Consider the following 20,924-nt stretch of genomic DNA (forward strand, 5'->3'; position numbering starts at 1 on the left):
AGAGCAAAGCAAATGGGTAAGCTGGTCAGTCCACTGTTTGGCCCAGGGAAACTTCTGAGAAAGCTTACTTGCAGGGTTTGATGAAGGTGCCGAGAATAGTTGCTCCCACTATTCCAATGGGTCGAAGCGTCTTCACAGACCTTCTAGGATGACCAGATGCAGAGGGGTCCCACGGGCCGACAGCGAGCTCAGGTTGCCAAACCTTCCAGCGGGTCACCAGCGGTTCCTCGAATCAGCTTAGTAGTTGCAGGGTACTTGGATCCTATCCTTTGTTCAGTGAGAACTCAGGAGATTGACATGGCAGTGGTGTTTTCAGCCACCTCTTGTCCAAAGTTCCCTTCGCGCCAAACAGAGAGGACCCAATGGGAGATCTGCTCACAAACACACACTCCATTTGTGGACCAAGCAAGGACCACAGTGGTCCCAGGCATTCATGGCACTCCAGACTCTCTGGCACCCAGGATGTGTATTGGAACCAGACATTCCAGCCCACATCCTGGAGGCACACACACAAGGCATGCAGAAGCCTGCGAAAGCATTGGGATTCGCGGGAAAGTGCATGACCAAATAAGGACTGACCCGGGTCGACTCGACCTGGGGAAGGTGAAGGGGCAAGATGGCCAAAGACAGGACAAAGAACCTCGTGGCATGGCCATTTTGGAGCTAGGCCACCTATTCGTGCCAAATGCGGTTAACGTGGTTAACATGGAAGAAAAGGGTTAAAAATAATGAAAAAAGATAGCTGCCACCAGTCCTGTCCATGGCACATCTGCACAGTTCATAAAAAGTACAGGGAGAGTATCTAGTGCCTTTGGAAATGACTAGAGACCCAGGTTTGCTGTATGGTAAGATACATTGCACACTTGTTACATGTTGCACAAAAGTTGCAACATGAGTAAAGGACTAAGGGAAACAAAGGGGGTCATTCCGAGTTTGGAGGCACCATGGTCCGGGTCCGCTGTCTCTGAATGAGGACTTACCGCGTCATTCCAAACTTGGAGGACCCGGTAAGTCCCCATTCAGAAAACCATTCCCCATTCCCATTGAGCCCTATAGGGCTCAATGGGAATGGGGAAGGAGCTAATAATGGGCCCGCAAATTGCGGGCCTGTTATTAGCTCCATGATCCCTTAACGGGTCCCGCTAAGGACAGCTGGTCAGACCAGCCGTTCCTGGTGGGACCCGCTAAGGGACCTCGGAATGTGGCGGTAGGGGGTTAATGGCACCGGCATCCTTACCGGTGCCGTTAACCCCTACCGCCAGGGTCGGAATGACCCCCAAAGTCTCCCAGTACTGACTGTTTTAAGGGCATGTCAGTTTCCCCATAAAAAGTGAGCAAAAGCCCAGAGGAGTGCAGCAAAGGCTGTGCTTCTCTGGCAAAGTCAGTCAATGGTGTCTAAACAGCAGCAAAAAGTTTGGGGGTTGACACATGGAGGGAAAATTACATACAATTATGAAATCTTTCCTAACACTTGCTTTCAATTCTCTTTTGCTATGTACTGTGGCATACCTTGACGGCTTGGACTGGTTGATGAGTTCTCTTTATAATAGCATATAAAATCTTTTTTGTAGACTTTGTGTTTGGAAAAAGTGTTGTAAAATGCACCTTTTACACAGATTTGTAAATAATTGCAGTGGATGGGAAGGAGGAATTCCTTTCCAAATCCTCCCCGGAGATGGTAGTTCACTAACTACGCTTGCTCACAAAGTGGTTTATCTCATAAATCACTTGCACATGGAAATGCACCAAAATGTTGACCTCTGACTTTGGTGCGTTTCCTTTTAACAACTACCATTACTGTGCCCAAGTAGAGCAGGGGTTGCGGGGGTGTCCCCCACTCTCTTTGGGCACAGTAACTGGAGTCAGGGGTTGCGGGGGTATCCCCCGCTTACCATTGTAGTAAGCGGGGGACAAGAATGTTAAACCAAAAAAAAAGAAAATAAAGCACCCGGTGGCGTCAGCTCCGGCCCACGTGAGTGGGAGGAACCAACGATGCAGGGATAGCGGGGAGTCAATGGCGCACACAGAAGTGTGCCGCCGTAAAGTTTAGTGGGGTCGGTTAGGGGAATGCGGGCCAGGGGAATGTGAGTAAAGTGATCTAGTTCATCACTGCCCCGTGCCGTAATTGGCGTCGGCATTTTCGTCAGCGCATTTACAGGTGGCGCAGTGACCTTGCTTGCCACTGGGTGCTTGACCTCCGCCATGGTGGATGAAGGAATGAAAACTAAAAAAGCAATAACTTTTAGAGAGAGAGGAGGAAGGAAGCTGTTGAACAGCTAATCCAAGAGTTTTAAACATCTGCATGGACAAATCCACCTTTGATGGAAGAGGTTTTCGACATCAAAGGGCACGTGCAAGTGTTTAGCCTAGAAATCAGGGGGAAACCTAGACATCCACATCCAAGAATGCCTGCGGATGACAGATCCCATATCCATGGCTCTAGCCACCCAATCTGCTGTGTGTAAGCACGATTGAAGGATTTGATAGGCTGCCTCCTTCCTTTCATTAACCAGGAAGGAAAATTCTTCTCTCACCTCAGGCATGCAGAGATGCTCTGCGGCCTCGAATCAAACAAACAGTATATTAAGCCAGGGTGCAGGTGGCATTCACAGCCCTCAAGACCAGGCTCTAGAGACAAAAACTTTGTGGCCAAAAGCATTAGATTAGTTGCTCTCACTATCTGTGCTCAGGGATAGAAACATGGCCAACTTTGAGTCCGCTGTAGAAGCCTGAACTACCAGACTCTCAAGAGTGATTCATGGGGGCCAGGCAGTGTTTCTTTGCAAGATTATTGCCAAAGCTGGTGTGGCGGTCAGTTTAAACCATGCAGCCATACTGCAGAATTAAAGGCCTTAAAGAAGTGTCTGTTTCGGAGTACTCTTGTACAGAACGTCTGAAAGTTCCAACTGTACCACTGGCGCACTCAAGTCGATAGATCCAATGCCAATGGTTCATTGGAAGGAAGCATGAGGCTTGCATTAAGCAGAGGCATGAGTGAAGTCAGTTCCATTGAGGTATCTAGACAAGTGGCATCCCAAAGATCCATAGACAAATCAGGATGGGCAGCCTCGAAGTTGTAGAACTGTTCCTGGAAACCTCCTCCATCCAAGGATTTCAGCCCATCAGGGATAGAGTCACACTCATCATCGAAAATCTCTCATGTTCTTGAAAAGAACTGGGCCTTTAAAATAAATCCTGTTTTATTTTTTATTTTAATTTTATTTTATTTCATTACTTGATAGAGATTTGTTGGAGGGGGTCCGCAATTAGCAGTGCGGCTTTATATAGTCCTTGACAGTCCTGTACGCTGGCCATGCCTTTCGGTGCTTTTCTGTAGTCTGCCAGCCAGTCGTTGAGCTGTGAAAGTGCTTAATTGTTTCTGTTCTGCATGCCGTCATCGTGCCAGATCGACTGGATTCACTGGGGGTAACACAGAGGCTAGTGGTACAGGGAGGCACATGAGACATAGGTGCATAGAACCCAAGACCATGGCTTAGGTTGAGGATGACTGCGGACCTAATGTTACTTGGTACTGAGGTGAGTGGGGAGTGACGGGGTGCAGGATGAGGATCATTGGCGTGCTCACATCTACGTCTACCATCCCAGAGTGGGGCTGGTGGCCCCCTACGTCTATGATGGTCAGTCGCTTTTCCAAGCAGAGAGTTGGGGGCGGACCTCTATCTTCAGCTGGGCCCTCCCTCTGGAACAGCCTCCTTGCCTCTCTCAAACCTGAGCAGAGTCACCTCTGGTTCTGAAAGCAACTCAAGATCTTCCTCTCTGCTTCCACTTTCTCTCTTCCTCTCCCCTGCTGATGTCCCAACTGCTCCACGCACTGGTCACCTGGCTACCCTCTGAACTTGGGCCCAGCCTCCTACATGTCCAGTTGCACTTTGCACTGCCTTCCAGCTCCCCTACCACTTGTGGTCTGTATCTGCAAACCTACAGTCCCTTCTCTCTGCACTTATGAGCCAACCATTGGCTGCACTTTTTGAGTTACCTGCACTGAGCCACATGCTGGCTGCACTTTTCAGTTACCTGCACTTGTCCCCCCTCGGCACTTCTCCCCTTCCACTTCCCTGCACTTGCACGATCTGAATGACACAGGGCCTAGTAAGATCGCTGTTTTTTCCTCCCTATGTTTCCCCCTCCTTGTCTTGTCGTGCCTAGAAACATTTGTGTACAGGCGAGTTATAAATGCCATATCATATCATTATATGGTAGTCCTCCCGTGGCACTCGCCGCCTCCTTCTTAACACTCACACTTATACCCCTTACACCCGCTACACCGCAAGCACACATTCATACTCGTAAGGCTTGGAGGTTGCGGGGTAAAATTATGGGGAGTTTAACCACTATAACGCCACAGAGACAATGTTAAGAGTGTTGTATTGCACTTTTTTAACTTGTGGGGTTGATCAAGGGTAGCCGTAATAACCCAGCTGGTAGCGGAATTGGGTCTGCAGGTGTTAACTTGCCTTATAGCACAAACAGGGTCTATGGGCAAAAGAAAAAAAAAACAATGTGGCTCCATACAGCACGAACGGGCAAAAGAAAGAGGAAGAGGGGTGAAGGGGAGTTACGGGGATGAAGGTCATCCTATAGCCACTCTTTCCAGGTATCCCAGTTAAAGGACAGAGCATAATGCTTCTACTGTTCTGGAAGGGCAAGCAGTGAGCAAAGTCATGGTACTGGAGAATTCTACACTACAGCTGCTCACGGTAGATGGAACGCATCAGACTACATGAATGGACTCGTTGCCTATTAACAAGACCACCAGGCTCATGCCTGACTCTCCTATTTTGCCTACAACTTCCTAGGAGGCCTGGTTAGACTGCCGGAAGAAATGTACTTGCTACAGCTGAAATACATGGCCATTTCTGCCCAGCTCCAGCACACAGTATTACTGATTTCTCAAGTTCTTTGGGGAGCCCAACCCTAACGTTTGATGCAGATGTGATAGTGGCCAGTGAGATAACGGCAGAGTCAACAAGTGCTTATGGCAGTCCATTCATATCATCTGCAACGAATCCCATGTCATGAATCCATGTTTCAAACATACTCCATGTACTCCATGTAATCCAGCTCAAGTAGAGGAGGCTTTGTTGAAGCATGACACAAATACACACAGGGGGTCACGAGTACTCAGGGCTATGGACAAAGTGTCACTCCTGAAAAGTTTGCCCAAAGGAAGATTTACAGCACCTCTAGCAGATCACATCAAATGTGCAGAAAGTTGCAGCTTGTGTGCATCTCACCTCATTCTAATGAACATGTTCATAGATTTGCAAAAGTAATCCCTGGAAAAATCTAATACTGCAATTACTACCTTGCAGGCTGAGGTCGTAGCCTAAGATCTAGATGTGTTACTCCGAAGGGCCAAGAGTGCCCTACCCCTGTGAGTCCTGTGAATGAGATGGGTCAGGTGGACTCAACCCCTGCAGACAATGTTCATGAGCCATTAAGGCTCTTGGGCAAAGAGAAGGACAATGGAATACTACGATGAGCTGCACCAGTTAAAAACTCTCAAATTGATGCCTTTCTGTGTGACAGGATGGAGTCCTAACCCATGAACCCAATGGAAAGACCAGTGGACCCATCGGTCTATGATAAACCGACTGGTTTAGGGGGAGAGGAAGCAGCCTTCTATTCTACTATGGAGGCTCCTCTTAGACCTTCCAGACCCCACCCTGCTTCCGATTGCAACTCTTTGCCACCTTCTCCACCGGCGAGCAGATTGGACCACCCCATATATGGTCATTTTATGTGGTGTTCCTTTATCTCGCCCTGATCTGAAGGAATCGATAACATGTCTAATAATGAAACACATTCATTTCATTAAGTCGAGAACTGCTATGGACCTAGTACTTGAAAGACATTTTAAAATAGCTAGGATGGTGGTGTGGGGTGCATTTAAAGGCCCCAAACAGAAATCCCTTTCACCTGAAAAGCCGCATTTATACACTGCCACCAAAAACGGCCTGCTTTGCTTTTATTTCACCTGCATGACAAGAAGTTATACACTGCATCCAAAAACGGCCTTGATTTACTTTTCATTCACATGAGGGGCAAGAATTTCAACATTACAATCAGAAACGGCTTTTGCTTTCCCTTTCACTTGAACAGCAGCCCTTTAAACACTGCAAACGAAAAACAGCTTGGCTTTTCTTTTGTTCACGTGAAATTAAAGAACCATGTGGAAGGGGGCTTACCCCTCATTATCAATGGACCAACAGCAAATGCAAACTTGCTAAAAAGGGATAAATCAAAGAATCCTGTGACCCGCAAGTCAGGATTTTAAGCATTAGAAGCAAAAAGCCTGCACATGCGTGAAAAGAAAAAGGGCTTTAAAAACCCATAGTAGGAAAATAGCACTGCTCACACAGAAAATGTCAGTGAAATATAATTTCGAAGGGTGGCCCACTTATGGCCCAAGCAAATGTACATTATGTTCCAACCCACAAGACTCCAGTCACCTTTGAAGAGACACTTACTACAGGAAAAACCAGTTCGGGCTGAGGTAGGAAACTTCGCAATTAAAAGCCCTGCTTCCAGCTGGAAGTCGCATCTACCAGTGAACCATCCCGCAATAAAAGGTGATGCTGCTGAGGGCGTCATAATTCCCTGCTCTGCCAGACATGAAGGCAGGAGCCCAGAGATTTCAAAGAAGGCAAGGTGTGTCTCAAGCTGGACCAGGAGGTGTGCGCCCTTCCTGCACCCACCTCAAAGAGAAAACTGCAAAGGTACTAATAAAAAATCTCTGGTCACCGGCTGAGCCCAGTGGAAGACAAATGACTGTGAAGGATGAAGCGGCCCTCCCACAAGGGGGACTGACACTCCCAATTTCATTTTTTCGCAGCACTCAGAATGAGAATTAATTTTGTTTTATGCTATTTTTTCATGTAATTTCCAGGCGGTTTTAAAGAAATACATTGCATTTACTTAGGACTTTGGGGACTGAAATGGCCAGTTAAGACTAGTTTCTGGCTGATCTGAACATGTGACAAATGGGACAGTTGGTCAAAAGATGGAAAATGAAATTAGGAACATGCTTGATCATTTGCAGAGTCATAACTATTGTACATTTATGAAAATGACAAAAATGTGCCAAAGGGTCATGCTACCTCGTATGGAGTTGGCGATCGGCTTACCTAATTCCCTTTTACCAGCTAAAACCGAATATCCGTTTCATATGGCAGGGGCTAGTATAATTATGAAGTTATGAGACATTGCTCGTTTTTGCCAAAAAGTGGTAATGAGAACAAAGAATTGTAACAAATGCAAACAGACAGATGGTGGTCTCTTTCCCTGAACCAAACATGCCAGGGGGTGGAGAGAGGAATGGCAAACTGTCCTATCCGAGCGGCAGCGATAATTACAGGGTACTCCCCCTAGATTGTAGATTGAGACAGGGGAAGGAGGACAGAGAGAGGTGGCTGAACCGTACCATCCTTGAGAGTGCCCTAGCTGTCCAGAGTGTCCTGAGATCCAGTTGGCTTTCCTGAATCCCAAAACAAGTCTTGCTTTGTAAGTAGCATATACTGCAGCCCTAAATTGCATAAACTCTTCATTTTTGTAGCCTTGCATCCAATATTTCTCCCATTGAAAACCCCATTGAAACCCGCAAAAATTACCAGTGTAATTTCGGTCACCTTCCCATAGAAGAATATATTACTAGCCTGTGTATGTTAGCAGATCTCCTTTGGAAAACCTCTCAGTTGTCGGTGTAAATCCCTAGTTTTTTTTTAAGTAAATCAATTAATTCCCCGATTGAAATTCACGGTTCAAGATTGTTGAAGTTCAAAATCAACCATCTTGTCCCTGGTGTTGTATTTAATTATTATAGTCATTAAGGTGTTGCCTCAAAAGAATTAGTTTCCTTGTAACTGAAAACAAGAGAGAAAAATGTTTTGGACATTTTACACTTTTAAAATGACATTTAAAAATGGCTGAGCAAAACAATGAAAAGTGTGCAAAAATCCTTAAACTGATATAAATTCCTATGGGAGCTACACTGAAAAGATCCTAACAAACATAAGCTATAGTATGAGCAACAGTACACACTTTGAATCAGAATGGAACTTTGGAAATACTCTGAATGGGAAAACACATGTGTAAAACCTTTGCAAAATTGCAAATTCCCGCCTAAATTACACTATGCGGTTTTTAGGTGTGGATGTAGCTAAAGGTCTTAGGTTTAAGTCAGAGTTGAAATTAAGTCTCTAGCTATTAATTTGAGGAAGTTATGCAAGTTTGACTGAGAGGCATATTTAGAAAAATAGAACAGAGAAAAACAGAAAATCGGTTTTAAAATGACAGGTTGCTTTTAGTTAAACTAGATTAAGGCTAAGAAAAAGAAGAAGGCCACTCGTGAATCTTCCAAGTTACTTGGCCACTGTAACTCTTCATGTGGTGGATACCCTGTTTTCTTTATGGGAATTACTTTATTTAATCCAACTCACTAATGGCTTATGGTCTAGTACAACAAAAAAGACAGAAAATCAGCGCTAACACGAAGAATTACAAATAGAGTTGCAAGCATGGTTCTGACAATATTATGGTTCTTAAGTTAAATATAGGATAGGTTATAGATTGGGATAGGACAAGGCAATATATGCTATGGTTTACTATGATTCCTATTGATACTTACAGTCCACTTTAATTTAAGCTTGCACCATCGAGGGCTCTGGTCATCACGGATCGGGTCTACAGATAGCAGGGCACTTCTGGCGGGATAGGTCAGCTGGGCGGTTCTGGTCAACTGGACTTTGTGCTTCCTCCTGCACACCTTCTTAATTTATTGAGGGGTGGCTAAATGTAAACGTACCAGTAGCAACAGCCTCCTTTATTCTGGGGATCTTATTTCACAGATTTCTCTTTGCCATCTTATATGTGTACGATGTGTACGTAAGTCTGCATATAAAGCTAAAGAGGGCAGGCAGTGTATGTTTTGGAAATCCGCCTCTCTCCTCATCGGACCAGTTCTTGCTTTAAGAGCTATTTTGAGTTGACTTAATGTGCCAAATTCAGTTACGTCTCACCCCGTATCCAAATGGGCAGTGCCTTAAAACACCCCATATCACAAGTATTTTTCTTTACCATGTATGTTGCAATCGCACTTACACTGAAATTCACTTTATGATTAGCAGAAAATCCCAGATGTGCTTTTAAAAATTAACTTACAAATCTTAACTGGCCCGACTCCTTCAAACTAAACACCCCAATTCAGCTCAGAAGGTGCTACCAGGTGTATCTGCAGAGAGACCTGCAATTAGACACAGGAATTTATTTTGCAACTCCACCAGGGCATGACAGTTTGAACCACCCTAGAATTTGCTGCCGTAAAAATCATGCAACGCACTTGTCCAATCAGAAAGACCCAAACTTAAAATAAAAATGTTAAAAGCCCTTTAATTCTAATGATACCTTTTCAGCTGTCTTCTTAAAATGATTGACCCAAGCACCGCTCTTTGAGAAGTACAGGCTAAAAGAAAATGAGACTGCCCCCTCATCTCATTGATTTAAAACTTAGCTATGAGGGTTCACTCTTTTCCTGAACACCATTTTTGTTTTTATCATATTTAATTTCAAACTATAGTTCCCAAAATAGTCATTTGTGTTTAGCCGGCCTTGTTGGAGACCTGTCAGGGTTAAGTCAAAAATCGGTGCGTCTTTGGCATAAAGAAGCATGCTATACTTTAAAAAGGTACTCTTCAGAGAGGGTGGATTAACTTTCCCAAAAGAAGTACTAGAATAAACGTCTGAAAGGAATTAATTGTGGCCAACTGACAATCCTGCTTTTCACCTTCATTGGTGGGGAAAACAATGTTGAATTCCCCCATCTTGTATATCGGACAGACGCTGAGATGTCCGCATATCACAGTTGGATACAATGTAATAAACTATTAGGGACCCCAATAAAATGTAAATTTTGCCACACAATGTTTCTATCAATCAAATGTTTTCCCCAAATCTCAGAAAAGCCAAAATAATCTCCCTCCCTTAACCTTACCATATTTCTCCATGATGGTGCTCAGAGCCAAGCAGTGGTCCTAGGGGAGGGCTTCAAGATATTGTTACTTTGAGTCCACTCCTCCAGTCTAAGCAACAAACATTTGGAGAATATCTTACTGGCAATGTCGAGTAAGGAAGTTGGTCTCTGACCATCTTCGGGAGGGGGGAGTGCTCGTGGTCTAAGGACTTCTTATCCAAGGAGATGGTATAATGCCTGTCTCAACAACTGCATTAACAATAAAACAATGGTGTGTCCTTCAAAAAAGCTACTATTGTTACTCAAACTCTTTTTTATTCATTGATATGTTTGTCTTTTGGCAATGTTTATATGCCATTTTAAAACGATAAATCTGACCAGCCATATACACACCACTCATTAAACCATGGTTCAGTTTTCTTTTTCGAGATTTCACATTCTGCATCAAACCAGGGAGCATCCTTTTCTATAACCTGGACCTCATGAACGTGGGGATGCTGTTCACCAATAGCTCTGTCCCGGGTAGTTTCAACCAAAGTCTCAAACAAAGTGACACTTTCCTTTGTGGCCTCTGAACTGTTTAACAGTTTTAAGAGAACATCTTAATTTCTTGTGAATTGGTAATTCTTTCCAATGCCTCGTTGTTGAGCTTCGGCACCGCCAACCAGAACCCTCGGCCTGTCAGACATCTTCTTCGTGGTGCCTACCCTGGCCATTGGGAAAATAACTCAAGAAGATAGTGTTCACACTTTGTTCAATCAGAAATTAACATTTCATAACATTCCTAAAGGAAAAACAATTCACAATACAGTAATCAATCAATGTGGAACAGTATTTCTGATCTAAAGATCCCAGAAAATCCCTGGGCAGAATCCCAAAGTCCACCTGAAAATCGGTGCTCCATTTGTGATCGATTCTACTATCCAAACATCTGCACTAAAGGTCCCAAAAATATTTTGCTTCAGAACCTAAAACCCCTGGTAATGTTTATTTAGTCCTACTATATTTTAGAACTTGACTGGTCCTATGTGTCTAAAAACCTCCTCCTGACCACTCAATGGGCCTCATTATAAGTTTTCCGGTCTGGTAGTAACAGTGCTGGTAAGCTACCGGCACTGTTGCTACTGGACCGGCAAACTACGAGTTGTGCTTGCTGGAGCCTTCCTGTCCGCCAGGTCTGACCTGGCGGGCATACCGGTACCCGCGAGCACAGCATGTCGGATGCACCGGCACCATTCACGAATGGTGGTGGTGCATCCGACTTCCCCATTCCCATTGAGCCCTATGTGGCTCAAATGGGAATGGGTAGCATTTCATTCTGGTGCCCGCGAATGGGCAATTACCGGGTCCGGCAGGGCCGTAATGACCCGGTAATTGCCCATTCGCGGGTGCCGGAATATTTCGCAGGTTTGGCGGCAGCCTGCCGGTTTTACCAGCAAGGCTACCGCCAAACTTATAATGAGGCCCATAGTATCATTTAATGTAGAGGAACAGTATGAGAGCCCCATCGGCCATTAGTCAAGTAATTATAGTGGGAAGGAAGGCTGAATTTACAAGCTTCAAAGCGTAATAATGACACAAACGCTGCAATTAAAATGGCAGGTAATGCGTGTCGCACTTTAAAATGGGCAGGGCTCGAAGACGGTAATTGTCTTTTTAATCTGCGTGCGGAAATTCTTGAGCCCTTACAACGCTACATCTCTCTTGAACCTGCAGATAACACAGCGGTATTGACAGGGAAACGCCGAGCATCATAACTACTTACACAACTAAACCAAGAAAACCAGTAGCTCAAAAATCAGTAATCAGGGGAGGCTGGTAAGATGCAGAATACAAGAGGAAAAAAAGAGAATTGGTTGCAGGATTGAAAGCAATTGGGAAAGGGGCGCACTTAGAGATATGCAGCTTAAGAAAAGATTATATAAATGACTTACAGCTAAAAAGAAAAAGAGGGACTGCCTGGCTGAAAGTTAGTCAGAAATGTGAGCGAGCCTGAAATGCAATGGCACGCTTTCATATGGGTTCTGGGGCTGGTGCTGTCAGCCCGGTTTTGGACGTTTATAACGTTCAGTTTAAGCCAGCAGCATTATATGGTGCTAACATATTGGGATATCGACAACATAATAGATTGGCAGTTCTGGAACAAACGTTTCTAAAATGGGTGTTACGGTGAACAACTCATACCTCTAGAGTCATGCTGGTAGATGTATTATGGATGTTCTAGACATCAAACACGCCCTCGACTGGATTCGGCTCTGGTCATCACCCTACTTTTCTAAGTATAGGGAGGCTATCCAGGATTTACTAGGACAAGATGGAGGGTCTTTGCATGTATGTGAAATCTTCATTATCAAGTTTAGACTTAACCCACTTCAGGACCAACTACGCATTCTATTGATATGCATGCTAAAAATTTAGTAAAGCAGGCACATGAGGCAAAGGTTCTAACAGGTACATTGATAACGAATGTAACGTCCAGGTCGGTGACTAAATACTGGTCCCCCAAAACTGTCCTGGGATGAGAAAGATAGATCGATGTGATTGCACCCCGTAATGCTAGATCACTGTTTATGAATATTACCTGTTGCAACATTAATGAACAAATGGAATCCAGGCACTAGTGATCAATGGCTGACCCACTTTTTGGCAAAAGAATCTCTGGCACATTTATTGTTCTTGTGCATAGGTTATAATAAATTAAGAACATTATTTAAACCCCGACTGAGAGAGAGACATGTAAAATCTGTAAGGGATGCGATTGTATTGTGCAAATCTAGTGATGATGATGTGATTATGGTTAGGATAAGCATGTACATTCACAGAGCAAAGCTTATAAGGAGATCCCTATAAAAAGAAATGACCTAAATAAGGCTATTGGAACTGCATAATATGTAGTTGAGTGATAGACGATTTATAATGGATTATAGCCTGCTGTGTTTTATATATATAATGATGGATTTTCTATGCGTATTTGCACTATCCTTGCTTAAATAATGTGTTTTACCTTTTCTTAAACAGTGTATTTTATAATTTACTGCTAATATACCATCAATATTTATGTGCTCAATTGCTGAAAGACCTAGGGCCTCATAACGAGTGTGCCGGTCGGTCCGGTAATAACGGTGCCGGTAAGTGTACCAGCACCATTGTTACCTGACTGGTACACTCTCTGAATTCTGTGAGCGGCTGCCGTCCCACCCGTCAGGTCAGACCTGGCGGGCGGGACGGCAGGCGCTCACAGACTTTGACGGAAGCACCGGCTCTGTTGCACACGGTGCCAGTGCTTCCGTCCTCCCCATTCCCATTGAGTCCTATGGGACTCGAGTGGGAATAGGAAGTAACATTTCTCGGTGCCTGGCTTCACGGATCGCCTGGGCTATAATGCCCCAGTGATTCCCTAAAGTCAGGCACTAGAAAAAAACACAACTCTGGCAGCAGCCTGTCGTTTTTGCCGGCACGGCTACCGCCGGAGTTGTAATGAGGCACCTAACTGTTGAATAAAGCAAATGAAAATCAGAACATATCAACCACATATACTGCCTCATCATACATGGAACCAACACGATCCCGAAAAAGGAACAACACCCGCATGCCAAACACACACACAACATCAGTAAACAAAACACACCTGAATCCCACACACCCACAGCTGCAGAACATCCCACACAAACAAGGACAAATGTACCCATACATCGATGATGCAATTTTGCATCCACATCATGATGCCATACTTTTATAAACGTATTTATTTATAGAGTGCCAAAGTCTGCAGCATCAGGGCGCTAACAAAAATATAATGGACTTGGAGGGACAGGACAAAAACATTAACAAATGCATGGCTCTATACTGAGGAAGCGACAGCACATAGAACAAGGAGGACTGTGGGGAGGAACTATGAAGGCACACAGCACCACACCTCCCACCTTAGGAGATGTATCCCTGTGATCCGGCGATAACGCTCTATTCACAGCAGTGGCATGATGCTGTGGCTGCAGCTGCCGCACAGCAGCGGAGGAGACAGAGGGAGTGGTTCTTCCGCACTGGGGTCACGCTCTTCGGCATGTCTGACTCAAGGGTTTACCAAATGTATTACTTCCCTCCGCACATCATCATGGACATGTTGCGGGTGTGGGAGGGTGATTTGCACCCTACCACCGCACGTTCACATTGCAAGTTCACATTCCATTGGGATGCATGTGAAGCTCCTGACTGCCCTGCATTTCTTTGCCACTGGCTCTTTCCATAGAACCGGTGGCATCACTGCAGGCATCTCCCAGGTCATGCGCTGTGCAATAAGTCGTGGAATGCATCATATTGTGCAGCCAACGCCATGTGCACATGCCCTCCAACCAGGATGAACAAAGATAGGTAGCCTGCAGATTCAACATGGTGCACCGATTCCCCATGGTCATCAGTGCCACCGACTGCACCCATGTCGCAGTATGCCCCCCAGGCCACAGCATACCTTTACCGGAATGGTACCACTGGCATCAATGCACAACTGGTCTGTGATACAGGTGGGATGTTCATAGGTGTGTAGCCCGATTTCCAGGGCCCCCGTCCATGACAGCCACATGTTCCGGGTCTCACCACACATGCACCATGCACCTATACACAGTTGCACAGACATATGACCAGCGCAACACATTCACGCCATTACTGGGTCCACACAAAGCCAACTAGCATGCATCCAATTAGACACAATGGAACACCCAATGTGCACTGAGATCATTCATGCCATTCCTCACACAGGTGATTCTGATTATTCATTGCGCCCCTACCTCATGAAAACCTACAGACGGCCCGCCAGTACACAACAAGAAAGGTGCAATATGGCACAGAAGGCCACCAGGAGCATCATTGAGTGGTCCATAGGCTTCCTTAAGTCACAATAATTGAGATGCCTAGATGCCTCGAAGGTTGTTCTCCTATACAGACCACACATCATGTGCGACATCATACGTGCCCGTTGCATCCTGCCTAATATTGCAGTGTACAAAGGTTTACATGCAGACCTCGTACCTGACCTCAGGCCAGAGCCACGTGGCAGGCTACTGACCGGGGAGGAGCCCAGTGGGGCAGCAGCGCGAGTGAGGGAGCGGCTGGTCCACAGCTTCTTCACATAAGCAAACATGCTGGCAAAAACACACACACAGCCCCGCACTGCACAAAAAAGCAATGGAATGATAACAACCATTCCGCCATGCCAGTACTGCACATCCCCAAAATCCTATAAGGGATGATCATGGAGTATGGAGATCAATAACAACTCCATTACACACAACAGCACTCAAACCACCTCAATACAACTGGACCCAACATCAGTGTCCACACATACACCCACACCACCACACATGCAGCCAACATCACATTTCACACATGACCAATCGTCTTCATGCCGTACCCACAGCATTGACCAACTGTGCGCGACACATCGTGACACAACTACAGTTCAGTCAAACAGAGGCAAAACACTCCTAAGCACCGTAACGAATATGTCTCACTGAAGAACCAACATAAACACTTGACCTGCTGTGCATAAAATGGAGAATACACCATCACAGGCAGAATATTCGCCATCCGGCCATCGTCCTGAAGCAGGCAATTGCAGCAAAGCACTACACAACACTCACTCACAAGGCACTTGTGCAGAAGGAGCAGCAGTATACTGGGACACATCAGAGAGCGCACATGGGGAAAATGCATTACCATATTGCATGGATGTGTTATCATCACGCACACCCGGAACCAAACCCACAATGACAATCCTTGCATGCATGGACACCTATTTGTGCATACTATATTTGTACAGAAAAGACAGGACACTGCGTTCAATCAGAGCAGGAGTCTCAAAGTGCCCCCATGGAGTGAGCAAAGTAAACATCCCACCACCCAAAATTGCACAATGAACAACTGGAACACTGTGTGACTGGACCTTGGGATGCACAGATAATGGACCATGGGCAAGTGAAGCAACAACAAGCACTGCATCCCCACTGGTCCCACCAAAGAACAAAGTCGAAAGGCAGACACAACATTCTGGGGTCCACAACCTTTTGTGTGCAATGAGCAAAATGTGCATATCAAGTGAAATGGTGAGCAACATCAATGTTTCGATGGAACATATCAGTGCTCAGTTGGTGGACAAATGGTTGCAACAAAAATAAGAAATGATAAGCTTAAAATTGCTTACAGGACATTTTAATTTGCTGTACTTAATAGTTATCTAGACCACAAGCAATTTTAGTAAAGGAAATGTGCAAGGCCTTCAACTTTATTTCCCATTAAGTAGTTTACATGAAATGTTGAGGACATTGGGCCTCATTACGAGTTTGGAGGTAGCCATGTCGTTTTTAGCGGCATGTCTACCCCCAAACTCGTGTCCGAGTCCCGCAAAATGGGAATTACTGGGCCATTCCGACCTTTGCGGGCCCGGTAATCCCCATTCCCGGGACCCGGTAAATCCCCATTCCCATTGAGCCCTATGAGGGCTCAAATGGGAATGGGGAGGATGCCAACAACGGACCCTTTAATGACGGGTACGTTGTTAGCATCCTGTTCTGCTAGTGGGTGCCACTCTGCACATCTGGTCTGGCCAGGCGTACAGAGCGGGACCCGCTGCAGAACTCGTAATGTGGCGGCCCGGTATGAATGGTGCCGGTCCCTTACCGGCACCGTTCATACCGTGGCCGCCACAGTCGTAATGAGGCCCAATGCTGTGTGATGCCAGTTCCTGTTTTGTCGAGAGGTGCCACATTGCTTACTGTGATGTCACTTTGCAGTGGGGTCAAATGGCATCACTTCCTGTGATGTCATCAGAGGTCAAGGGTTGTGTGATGTCACTCTGCTACCCCTGGCATTTTGGTGAAATGACATCCCTGCTGAGATGACCCACTAGAGGCTACAAATGTTGGCTTAGCTGGATGATCATTGCCACATCGACCATTGCAGACCCGCATCCCGAGCATTACTGCAATCTGAAGGTGTAGCAAGCAACCAATCAAAGTTCAATGCACACTGCTCCCCTGCTGGTGCACCCAGCAGGATTGTGGGGTGTGAGTAACCACGACACTGTGGAGCAGTCACACCAACATGTGGCAGGGCCAGTCGAGCTGCTCCATGTTGGCATGGCAGACAAGCCCCATGGTAGTACATGTCTCCCTACACTGACATGGGTGCAGCAAGCCAAACACAGAACACCACAGCGCAACACTGATGGCGGCACAGCAGTGCTCCATAGATCATGGCAGTGCCATAGACAAAACCACATCAGGTGGAGCATGGCATGTGCCATGTGCATATCTCAGAAGAAATTGTCTATCAGTCCCTAGCGAGCCAAAGGTGCATCCCTGATCATCGTTTCTGACAATGGGTGCATTTGCCTCTGTCACAGGCACTGCATCCTCATCCTCTGGGGGTGGCATGTCCACATCAGTGGGTAGAGGGACGTTCCCTTGCAGGCAGATATTGTGCAGCATGACACACACAAGCACTATTTTGTTCACTTTTTCAGGTGAGTACATCAGGCTCCCCATGTAAAGTCCAAGAAGTGGAAACAGGCCTTCAGGAGGCCAAAGGTCTGCTCTATGCATGCACGGGTCCTGCTGTGAGCGTGGTTGTAGGCAATGTCCTGTGGTGTTTGTGGATCCGCACAGGTGTCATGAGCAAGGGCAGCTGCGGGTATCTGGAGTCACCTGCAAGGAGAGAGGCACAGCCATGAGTCATGGCTGTACCTCTCTTCATGCAGGTGTATAGTGGGGGCATTTAATGGCATCACAGTATTGGACATCATGTGCATGCATTTGTGGCTTCATTGTGTGGCATGTCTCTTTGCGATCTTTGTGCATGCTATGTCATTCATATCAAGCATTGTATTTACTTAATATGCAACCTGTTCCCTTGCAGCAGAAGTAACGCCATGTGTCTGTCTGTGCCATGTCAAGTTGACATGGTGGCTATATTATGGCAGTGTATTGCTCTCATGCATATGGGCTGATGGGTTTCCTATCGGCACTCCATAGGCTTTGGGTGGCAGTGGGTCTGCATTGCGGGCTGAGTAGCCATACCTGTGGCACTGGCATGGTTGATGTTGTGTGATGCGATGTGGCACTTTGTTTGTCATTGGGACGCATTATGCAAGTTGCATTGTGGTACCTGTAGTCAAGTGCGTGTATGTAGTTGCTAATGCATGTGCTCATCAGATTCACCGTCCATGTTTGTGGTGTTCCACGCACCCCCTGCACCCCCATTTGGTGAGGTGCATCGCAACACCAGCAGGCTGACAGTTTTAGGAACCCACTATCCACGTCTGTTGTCCTCTGTGCCTCTCCATGTATCCAGGCAGTGTACTGTTCCGTAGGACCATGGCATCGTGGTCGGAACCAGGGTAGCGGGCATAGCAGTGGATGATATACAGGTTGGGATCGCAGGTCACCTGCATATTCATGGAGTGGTAGTGCTTATGGTTCAGGTACACTGCTTCATGGGCCTGGGGGGCACCAATTCCACATGGGTACAGTTCAAGGCTGCAAATACATTTGGAATTTGGACAATGGCCTAGAACTGTTGCTTCATGACGTGCACCTGTGCTGGGCTGGTGAGCAGTGAGATGTGGCATGACACATGCCACAAGAGAGCATCCAGCACCTGGGCAAGGGTATCTGGACTTTCCATCTAAAATGTATTAATTGAATTGCTTTCCATTGAAAATAATTCATTGAATTGCCTTTCCATCGCAAAGCATATTCATTGAATTATTTTCTATAGTTAATTTAGATGGATTATTAGGGTTAGGGTTAGATTTAGATTAGGGTTTGGGGTTAGGGTTGGGGCTAGGGTTAGATTTAGGGTTAGATTTAGGGTTAGATTAAGGGTTATATTAAGGGTTAGATTAAGGGTTAGATTAGGGTTGGGGTTAGGGTTAGGGGTATGTGTGCATGGGGTTAGGGGCGATGGGGGGGAACCCCCCCCAATATACAATAAACTTTAAAACCTTACAAAGAGCTGGCCAGTTCTGAAATTTCATACTGGGCAGCTCCACGTAACGTTTTAAAGTTATAAATAAATACATCGAAATGCTATTTTGTACATTTTAAAGTGCATACCCATCTAAACTTGTCCATTTATATATTTGAGGGACTGTTTTCGATGGAAATGCACTTTTACATGTAAAAGATAGCATTTTTTTGCAATGGCATTCGATGGATTTCCATGGATGGATTTACATTTTGTTGCATTTCCATTGATGGAAAGAGCATAAACCCTGGGCCAGGACTGCACAGAATGTTGGCTGTGCCATGCCATGCATCATGGCCACAGTGTGCTGGAAGGTTCCCGTTCCTAGGAATTGTAGGATGGACACTAACTTCAGCAGTGGGGGGACAGCTGTCCAGATGTTGATCCTGCTCACTATGTCAGTCTGTATTGTGTTGAGCAGCTCAGTTATGGTCTCGCTGTTGAGGCGGTACAGGGTGACCAACTGCACGTTAATAAGGGTCTGACCCTGGGGATTGGTGCTCGCCTTACTTGGCCTCGCCTCCACCTCGTCCCCTTTAAACCATGTGACCTGGGCTGGCTGTCATGCTTTTGTAGTTCCAGGTGCAGCATGAGCAGCTGCATGTCCCATCTCACAATGGTTAGTGGCAGTATAGTGTTTGAAACTGTGTTTGGGGTGGGTGTGTGATTTATGTAGCCCCCTGGAGTGGATTGGGATCACCTGAGGCTTCATTTCTGCCACATGTGTCCATTTACCTCCACCTGGATGCTGGTGCTAATTGCGCCGTGTTTTCAGTGCTATTAGAGCAGTTTTCCGGCACTAATACTGCTGTAGAGAACTTGTGATGCAACAGTGATTTTGCTTCATGGTATCAGCGCAGATTCTGCCTGCTGTGATAGGGCCAGTGGTAATTGTGCCGGCTGTTTTGCAGCTGGCAGTATTTGCCCCGGCTTGTGATCCGGCCGAGCAGTATTTGCGGCGCTAATTTCGTTAATGCTGCTTTTAGGGCTTACCACCCAACTTGTGATGAGGCTCATGGTATGTTGTATCTGTGCTAGAATGCACTCTATGGATGGGCCTCATTACGAGTTGTGCGGTATTCCAATGGTAAATCCGCAGGAACACCACTCAACGGATTTACCGCTACCACCAATTGGTCCAGTAGAAATGCAACCGGATTACAAGTGGCGGTTACAGTGTAAATCCCCATATTTTTAGAGTCCATAGGACTCTATCTGGCTTTTTTGGCGGAATTACTGCGGCAGTAATTTCGCCCAGTTTGCCGATTACTCGGTAGAGAGTTGGATGATTTACCTTCAGCATTTTGCTGGAGATAAATCGTCAACTCCAGGACCATACCAGTAAAATGGCAGGGCCTGAAAAGTGACAGTAATTCTGTTACCGCCAATTTATTCCTGCTCTGCCATACTTGTAATGAGGCCTTGTTAGGGAGAATTCTCATCTTATGGCTAATTTCCCTTACTTATAGAGTCCCCTTATTTATAGAGCTTTACTGGATTTGAAGGGTTTGTTTCTTTTTTTTCCTGCTAAGAGTGAGACTCTTTTTCCCACTCTTAGACATTTTTGCAATGTGTGTTCTAGGCTATTTTTGTGTTTGAAACCTATGGGGTTTCTCTCACCTCCATAGGAACCATCTTTATTCACATGTTACACAGCACCCTCAGTGCAGTGACACAGGGGTGTCATGGCGACCCCCAAACATAGACCATACCCTGGGACTGAATACTGTCTCCCAGGGCATGTAAAGTCCCCATTGACTTTACTAGTCAATTTCTGTGAACTAAACCAATACAACCCATCTTACTAAGAAGTACTATGAAGGGTTAATAGTTTTTCCCTTATGTTCATTTTCGAGAGGGTACCGTACAGTCCCTCTCTGAAATGTTTCTGGCTGGTGGCAGTGGTTACTACCAAAAATAT

Source organism: Ambystoma mexicanum, chromosome 1p, assembly GCF_040938575.1.
Source record: "Ambystoma mexicanum isolate Mex_15411 chromosome 1p, UKY_AmexF1_1, whole genome shotgun sequence".
Classification (NCBI taxonomy): Eukaryota; Metazoa; Chordata; class Amphibia; order Caudata; family Ambystomatidae; genus Ambystoma; species Ambystoma mexicanum.